Source organism: Podarcis tiliguerta (assembly GCF_965153285.1).
Source record: "Podarcis tiliguerta genome assembly, chromosome: 5".
NCBI classification, from domain to species: domain Eukaryota; kingdom Metazoa; phylum Chordata; class Lepidosauria; order Squamata; family Lacertidae; genus Podarcis; species Podarcis tiliguerta.
The window spans coordinates 57929362-57937474 of NC_139538.1; positions in this window are offsets into that span (position 1 = coordinate 57929362).

Consider the following 8113-nt stretch of genomic DNA (forward strand, 5'->3'; position numbering starts at 1 on the left):
TATTCCAAAAAACTTGGAAAAATTGCACAGTATTTTGTGACACAGGTGTTGGTCTGAAATATTGCCCTATGTGGCTTTTGGAATTCATTTGTTTTATATATTTATTCAGGAACCTGTTAAGAACCTTCAAATGTAGAATGGTTATCTAGTCTTTGTTGTCCTCTAGCATGGGTGGTGTTACTGACTCTGTGACATCCTCTACGGCCCAAGTGTCCAGCAGAGACCATGTAGCCAGACACAACCTCAGCTGTATGGCTGTCCAAATCCTCATACATTTCGGTGTTTCTGGAGTCCAGCAGTTAATCCATTGCAGACTGTGGTTCACTACTAGATGAAATTTAAAATAACACCTGTTTGGGAATAAATAAATAGTCTTCTTTTCACAGGTACTAAATATCTGCAGTTCCCTGGAGCACCCTGGAACACACACCCACACCCACACCCCTGTTGCTATTCCTGTTTCATAATAGTGTGTTACTAATATGCAGCTCAGCAGCAGTATCTGTAGGTTTCAGCTCTGATCAATAATGATGTTTAGATAACATCCCTTGAGGTTTTAAGCATTTCTCCAACGAGAACACAAGCTATGGTTGTTGTTTCTAGGGACAGTTTTTTATTTTTAAAGATCTGTGGATTGTAGTCTCCCATACTTTAAAAAAAGGACCACAAGAGAATATTTACAAGTCACAGGGACACTCAAGATTTATAAATTAAGACCCCACCCAACAGATTTTACCAGGCAAAAATAATCTTGCTGACACATAGTCTAAACAGTCTATGTGTTGTAATGGACTCCACTAAAGGTGTTTTCTTGATCAGATCATTTCCCCAAGTCAGGCATGTTACTCTACACAATTGAACGGAAGGCTCACGGTACTCATGACAGGGCAGTTTCATGACAGGAAATATTACTGAAGGGTTAAGTAAAAGTTTATGGCACTGTACCAGAGTCAGCATTTTGAGAGCGAAAACAATTGCAGTTCTCCCATTGCCTCGGTGGTAGGGCACACGGCTTTGCATGCAAATAGCCTCGGGTTTAATGCCAGGTGTCTCCAGGTAGGGGTGGGAAAGACTCCTGCATGGAACCCTGGAGTGCTGCTGGTCAGTGTAGAGCAGGGTTTCCCAAACTTGGGTCTCCAGCTGTTTCTGGACTACCGTTCCCATCATCCCTGACCACTGGTCCTGCTAGCTAGGGAAGATGGGAGTTGTAGTCCAAAAACAGCTGGAGACCCAAGTTTGGCAAACCCTGGTGCAGAGTCTTGCCCAAGGCAACCCAAACTGGTAAATATTTTGAGAAGGCCCTAGAGCAGGCATGGCCAAACTTGGCCCTCCAGCTGTTTTGGGACTACGATTCCCATCATCCCTAGCTAACAGGACCAGTGGTCAGGGATGATGGGAATTGTAGTCCCAAAAAAGCTGGAGGGCCAGGTTTGGCCATGGCTGCCCTAGAGGATTGGGAAATGCAGATATTTTATCACTGTCATATTTTTTTTGTTATTTTATGTCAAAAGTCAGTCCCCTCCTGTTGAAAGTACTCTGTGTAACAGAATTGCTTAGTTCCAGAATATGATACAATTACTCTATGGCAACTTGGGGGCAAGGAATATTGAAACAGCGTTCTAGTGTCTGAACGGTTGCCTCCCATCATTAATAATACTTAGCATTTACAAAGTGCTTTCGTGTGTTCGAAGTTCTTCACTTAATTGCCTAGCGGTAATCCTTACCGTGAAAAGTAGGTCAGTGTTATTATCATCACCCATATTGCAAATGGAGAGTTGAAGCTGAGAGAGATGGGCTTGCCTAAGGACACATAGCGAATTCATGGCAGAGGTGTAGTTCTATGTATGTTTAGTCAGAAGTAGGTCCCAGGGTTCGCTGGGACTTATTCTCTTGAGGTGATTTGTGTTCATAGAGGTGTAACCTTCCTTTCAGAGGTCTACTCAGAAGCAACCACTACTGAGTTCACTGGGACTTATTCCCAGGAAAGTTGGTGTTGGATTGTATGCTTATGTATTATGAGAAATGTTATTATTAACGAATATGGCTAAATAAGGCCACAATATTGTTTTAATAATGCTCAGTGTCTGTAGCAGTCCTTTCCAATTTTGTCGGGGCTTTTCTGTATAATACAATGATATAAGTGACATCTGCAGAACAGGTTGTCATGGAAACGAAGTAGCTCATTTAAACATGCATTTACTTTGTCTGGTGGTTGACCAAAGGCAATGGGGGCAGTGGTGGGGTGGGAAATTTCTGTATTAATGGTGAAACAAAATCCATCTTCCACTAGTCTGGATTCTAATCTGGATTAGAAATAGTTTTTGCAGGATTTGCCCTGAGAGGGCTTGTTGGAACATTGGCAGAAGCAAGTTAGAGTAAATAGCAATCTTCCTACCCAAACTGAGTGTCAGTCCAGGGAGGCCTCCAAGTCACATGAAGTTCTATCAGCCTTTGGCAATGGTTGACTGTGATTTGAATTCTAATGCTATTGATGTTAGATGTATAATAGGCTCACAAGTAGTTCTGAAGATAAAAGACCATCTCTAAGACTGCACTCTTATACATAGTTGTCTGGAAGTAAGTGCCATTGAACTCAACAGGGCTTAATTCTGAGCAGACATAGCTAAGATTTCATTGTAAGGTGGAGTCTCACTTATCTTTCATAGTGGCTTGAATAACAGCCTGGATAGCTCAGTTGGATAGGGCATGGTGCTGATATTGCCAAGGTTGCAGGTTTGATTCCTGTATGGGACAGCTGCATATTCCTGCATTGTGGAGGGTTGGACTTGGTGATCCTCAGGGTCTTTTCCAACTCTATATGATTCAATGAGTCTTATTATTCTAGTTTACATGATCCTACCTATGCTGCAATCTTATGCCACTTACCGGGCAGTAAACCCTATTTAATTTAATGGGACTTCTGCCCATAGGTTTGGTTAGAACTGTGGCCCTAGTCTCATTAAACTATAACAAGTGTGAAGAACCTTTGGCCCTCCAGATGTTGTTGAACTACAACTCTCATCAGCCCTAGAAGGCCTGGTCAATAGCCGGGATAATGGGAATTGTAGTTCAGCAACATCTGGTAGGCCAAAGATTCCCCACAACTTGGCTATACCAATGTATGCCAACAGATATAATGGGATATACCTGACCGTTACAAACAGAAGGTATACTTTTGCTGAAGAAAGTCGCATCAAACAAAACACAAATTTAGTATGATAAGTCTCAGTGTAACACTGTTCAGAATATTTTTATGGGTATAAAATTACAGGTTATTATTTTTTCTGTGCTATTACTGATTTTTCCCCATTCTTTGTATTGGTAACCTGCATTTGTCTTCTCATTTTACAAAAGAAATGCAAATGCACTATTAAAAACACAGTGTAAAAAGTTTCGCTATACTTAGAGAATAGTGCTAACTTTATACCCCACACCCAATTTCCTGACCAGCTAATAATAAAAACAAAAAGTTTTAACAACAATGTATAGCCACTCATCTTCAGAGGGTGTTGATGCCATCTACAGACAAGCAGCTATCTTTACAACTCAGACTTGTAAAAAGACTCATTTCTAAGAAATATTGTAATGGCTTAATTAGACCATGGATTTATTTATTGGAAAAATAAAGAACGGTTAAGATGCATTATCTTTAGAAACATTAGGAGGTCAAGGAATCTAAGATATTATAACTCAAATATTTGATGAAAATGTTGCATAGCAAATGGAATCAGCATTTTTCTCACTTTTGGACATCTGGTTAAGCTTGCCTGTTATTCTAATATGAAATCTTGTAGACTTTCATCTGAATTTTTGCCTTATATTCTTTTCTTATGTTAACTCCATATTATTTGCTTTCTCCTTGCTTTTCCGGGGCTTGTTGGCATTCAGCAGCAGCTACAGCAGAGAATTATCAAGGCAGTTGGCTTTTTTTGCAGTTACACTCTTTCTTTGCCCTCTTCTGAATGCAGCCTTGTACTTTCCTGCTAAGACCACTCCCCTTCCCCGAGAGTGGAGTTGTGGGTGGGCATCTGGGACCTCACTGTGACCTGGCAGGGGGCAGAGTGATGCCACCCGCATCATTGGGACTCCCAGCCACATCATGCCCCCCCGGCTGGCCAATTGGGTTAGCCAGGGGCGTGGCTGCTGCCATTTAAATCATGGGACGGCTGGGGGGCGGCCTCCTTTCACCTCCTTCAGAGCACCCAGCCCACCTGCCCTCTTTTTATGCATTGCTTGACTTTGGCCTTGCTATGGACTAATGCCAGTTACCTTATTGTTGAGGCCAGTTAGGAATTTTTCCACTTGGCAAACTGGCACCAGCCATTTGGTTTTCACCTACCTTGTAGCAATCGTCACAACTTTGTAAGGTTAGGCAGTTAGGCATTGGGTAAGCCTGGTTCATGGGAAGGGAGGTTGTTGCCTCCACCTGCCCCTCCTCGTTAAGGGTATCTTGTTAAAGGGATCCAGGGGTGTGGATCCTGTCCAAAGCCTGGGCATGGGCTAGGACCACAACCCCATCGGGGACTCTGGGGGTGCTCTTAATTGATGTATATCATAGGGCACCCCCTATCGGTGGTTGACCCTTAAGAGACTTCCTGTGGGTATGCAGGAGTCAGGATATAGTCTGGTTTCACCCAATGCCTAAGCCAAACCGCTCACATCTGTAACCAATAAAGTTGTGGCCTTATTTATCCCATTAACTCAAAATATTTGCATCTAAGGGGAACTTTGGGCCCTGGAGGCTCGCCACACAAAAAAGTTTTAGCCCCCTTATCTTACTTAGAGGTTTATTTTATTCAGGTGACCATGTTCTTTTCTGTAAGCAATCTTTACTTGCTTTTGTCTTTATCCCCCCAATTGGGGTTGTCAAAGAGATCATTAAACTTCTCACTGTGCATTCTGCCTTGGTCAAACATGGATCTCGCATAAGTAAAGGGAAGCTTGTTAACATTCAAAAATTTAGACATTTTGGCACCTGAGGCCTCCTCCCTGCTAGGGAAGAATGGGTGAGGGAAAATCCTCATCAGGATCAAGGGGGAAAAGATTGATATTGGAATCTGCTGCCCTGGAGGATCCTACTGCTTGAGGCAGTTTCCTCACCTTGCCTCATGGGTGAACTGGCCCTGATAGATTTTATATCCTCTTCTTGTAAGTATGTGGCTGGTTTAATTAGAATAGCTTTCCCTTCTTTTACTGCAGTGTTTCCCAAGCTTGGGTCTCCAGCTGTTTCTGGACTACCGTTCCCATCATCCCTGACCACTGGTTTGCTAGCGAGCGTTGTAGTCCAAAAACAGCTGGAGACCCAAGTTTGAGAAACACTGCTTTACTGGCTTTGTAGAGTCATCCTTTGTGTGTGTAAATATAAAGTAAAAAAGGGGAGAGTGACATTCCAGTTGTAAACACATATGTGATAACTGACTTCATTTGAATTTAGTTCCAAGTAGGTGTATGAGGGGGATTGTAACTTGGTTATGGATTTACTGAATGTGGGATGTGGCTGAAAATCAAGATAAACACTTGCAGCATGCTTCAATTATAAGAAGCTATACATGCTTATAAACACTAGATATTGGATAAGTATGTTAATTGCAAAAGTAATCTTTGGCAAATAAAACATGGCATTTTGAAAACATTAATTAAATTCCAGCATTTGCTGCCTTCAAATGCATATACTCAAACAGTAAGTTATTTTCGAAGTGGTTTGTATACTAGCATATTATCAGCAACTGGAAAATGCACAATATGTTTCTGGCAAAATATTATGAAAATACTTTGTTCATAAAAGAACTCCCCAACCCAATTAATATATGAGCTCCCAAACCCAATTAATACATAATAAGCAGTGCTGAGGCTCCCCACAGTACTATAATTTCCCAGAACTGGAAGAGGGTGGGTTACCAGAAAATTGGTGGTGGTGATGGAGAGGTTTTAAGGTATTCCTTTAAGACATTTGGCTACATTTTTATGTATTTTATTATAGAGCAATGGAGAAATAAAATTTATGTATGAAATTTAACCTTGTGTTTGCCTTGAATTCATTTTAATGTGTTTTCCCTTGACTTCAGTCTTTCCTTCCCCTTGTGACCTGGAAAGATGTGTCCCTCGTCCACTGCGATGACTTTGACTGGCTCTGTGTGTGAGGCAGGCAGTTTTAAGGCCAAAGAGCTTAAAGAAGTAAATCCTATTTTCCTCCTTCAGATAAAAATAGTGGTTCCAACGGGAGTACAGAATTCTGTTTAACGGTGCTAATTTTTAATGGGGGAATTTCTCCTGTAAATACAATGAAATAAAAACTGAAATGGCCAGGAATGTGTTTTTTGACAGGTTCAGTAATTCTCCCTCCCTAACATATGTATAATATGAAGTCTCCATAAATAATTTGTGATGCTTTTTGAGCTATGGCTGATGAGATACATTCTGATAAGGACCGTAAACCTAAAAACCAGTTACAAGTGACCAGTCCCTAGGAACTCCAATTGGAATACTCATGAGCAAGTCAGTACCGAATAGGAGATGGGCCATGTGGTCCTCAGTATCTTTTTTACCTCTTAATATCTTTTGCCCTAGAGTTAGATATGCATTTTGCAATCGCCTTCCTTTTGACTTAAGGTGAGTACCTGCACATCTGGAAACTTTAGTTTCCGTACTCAAAAAGCTGTGCTCGCTGCTGCCCTGTTCACTTCAGTGGGGCTCGTATTGGCTGAGCGGTTGGAGGATTATACTTGTCTGGGAGGTTTGCCAGATTAATTTGGCCCGCTGCCTGTTGTTCAATCTGGAGCTACTGAAGCCCTCGGTTTCTCTGGGACCCTGCTGCCAGATATTCCATATGGGATGCCCAGAAATATAGCCTAACATTAGGGAGATTTAGTTCTCCCATGTCTCGATGGGCCTATACATTTTTAATGACAATTCTTGTTTTTTGCCTACCAAATGAACCTTGAAAAGGTCTTGTGGAGCTTATTAAAGTGTGAGGTTTTAAATTCTCTGAAACAGTTGTAGTTGATATAAGAGACTAGGGAGGGTATTTATTTTAGGAAGCGGTATTCTTTCCATAATTGGTGCAGGGAGATTCATCCACCTATGCAGATGATCCTTAACATTCACTGGCATCAGGTTTGTACTTGGTTGTTGAATGGCTTCATTAGCATCTTAAAACTAGAATAAGGACATGTAGTGTTAAGGGCTTAAGCAGGTTTCTTAGTCATAGATGTGGTGTGCTAAAAGAAACTGCAGGAGCAGAGCAAAGAAGAGGGTGTTTGTTTTTTGCTATTTGCTAGACCCTGCAGTCTTGATGCACACGGTGCTGATGTTGGTGCAAGTTATTTGCATGTAACAACCCAGCAAAAGGAACCATCCATGTAACTGGGGCTTCCCTCTGATTGATTATGCAAAGCAAAAGCTTCCCTATGGCCACAGAGCTTTCCAAGTCCATAGCCAGCAAAATATGCAAACTCCATATACTTTGCAGCTGCTTCCCTTTTCTTCTGCTGCCTCCCAGTCTCGTACCCCTGCTCTGTTCCTCTATTCTCGGTTGACATCCTCAGAGATTGCTTTGCATGCACAAGGAAAGGGACAAGAAGAATAGCTGTGGCCTTCTTCTAAAATTTAGGCCTGTAATAAACGACAATGGTTTCTAGACAAGCAAGTTCAGGACGTATTTTGGAGGGAAAGGTCATAGCTCCGTGGTAGAGCATTGCTTGCTTGCATGGTTCAGTCCTTGGCACCTCCAGCTAGGGATAGGGATGTCTCCTGTCTGAAACACTGGAAAGCCACTGCTTGAAAGGTAGACAGGACAGAGCTACATGGACCAATGGTCTGATTCAGGGCTTGTCCACACTTATGTCTGTCCTGCCACTTCTCCCCAGGAAAATCTGTTTACTGCTGAATTGGAACAAATGCCAATCGGGTGTTCTACATCAATCGGTTTGAGGAAAGAATGTGCTTTAAATCTATAGTTTGTACACAGCCTGGGACTTGCACAGCAACAAAGCTCATTGGATGACCTTTTGATACAGTATAAGGCAGCTTCCTCTGTTCCTAATTTGATGAATTATGGTGGGAGCAGTTTAAAGAGAAACTGGTACATGCGCTGGCTTCTCTTCGGAATCCTTGG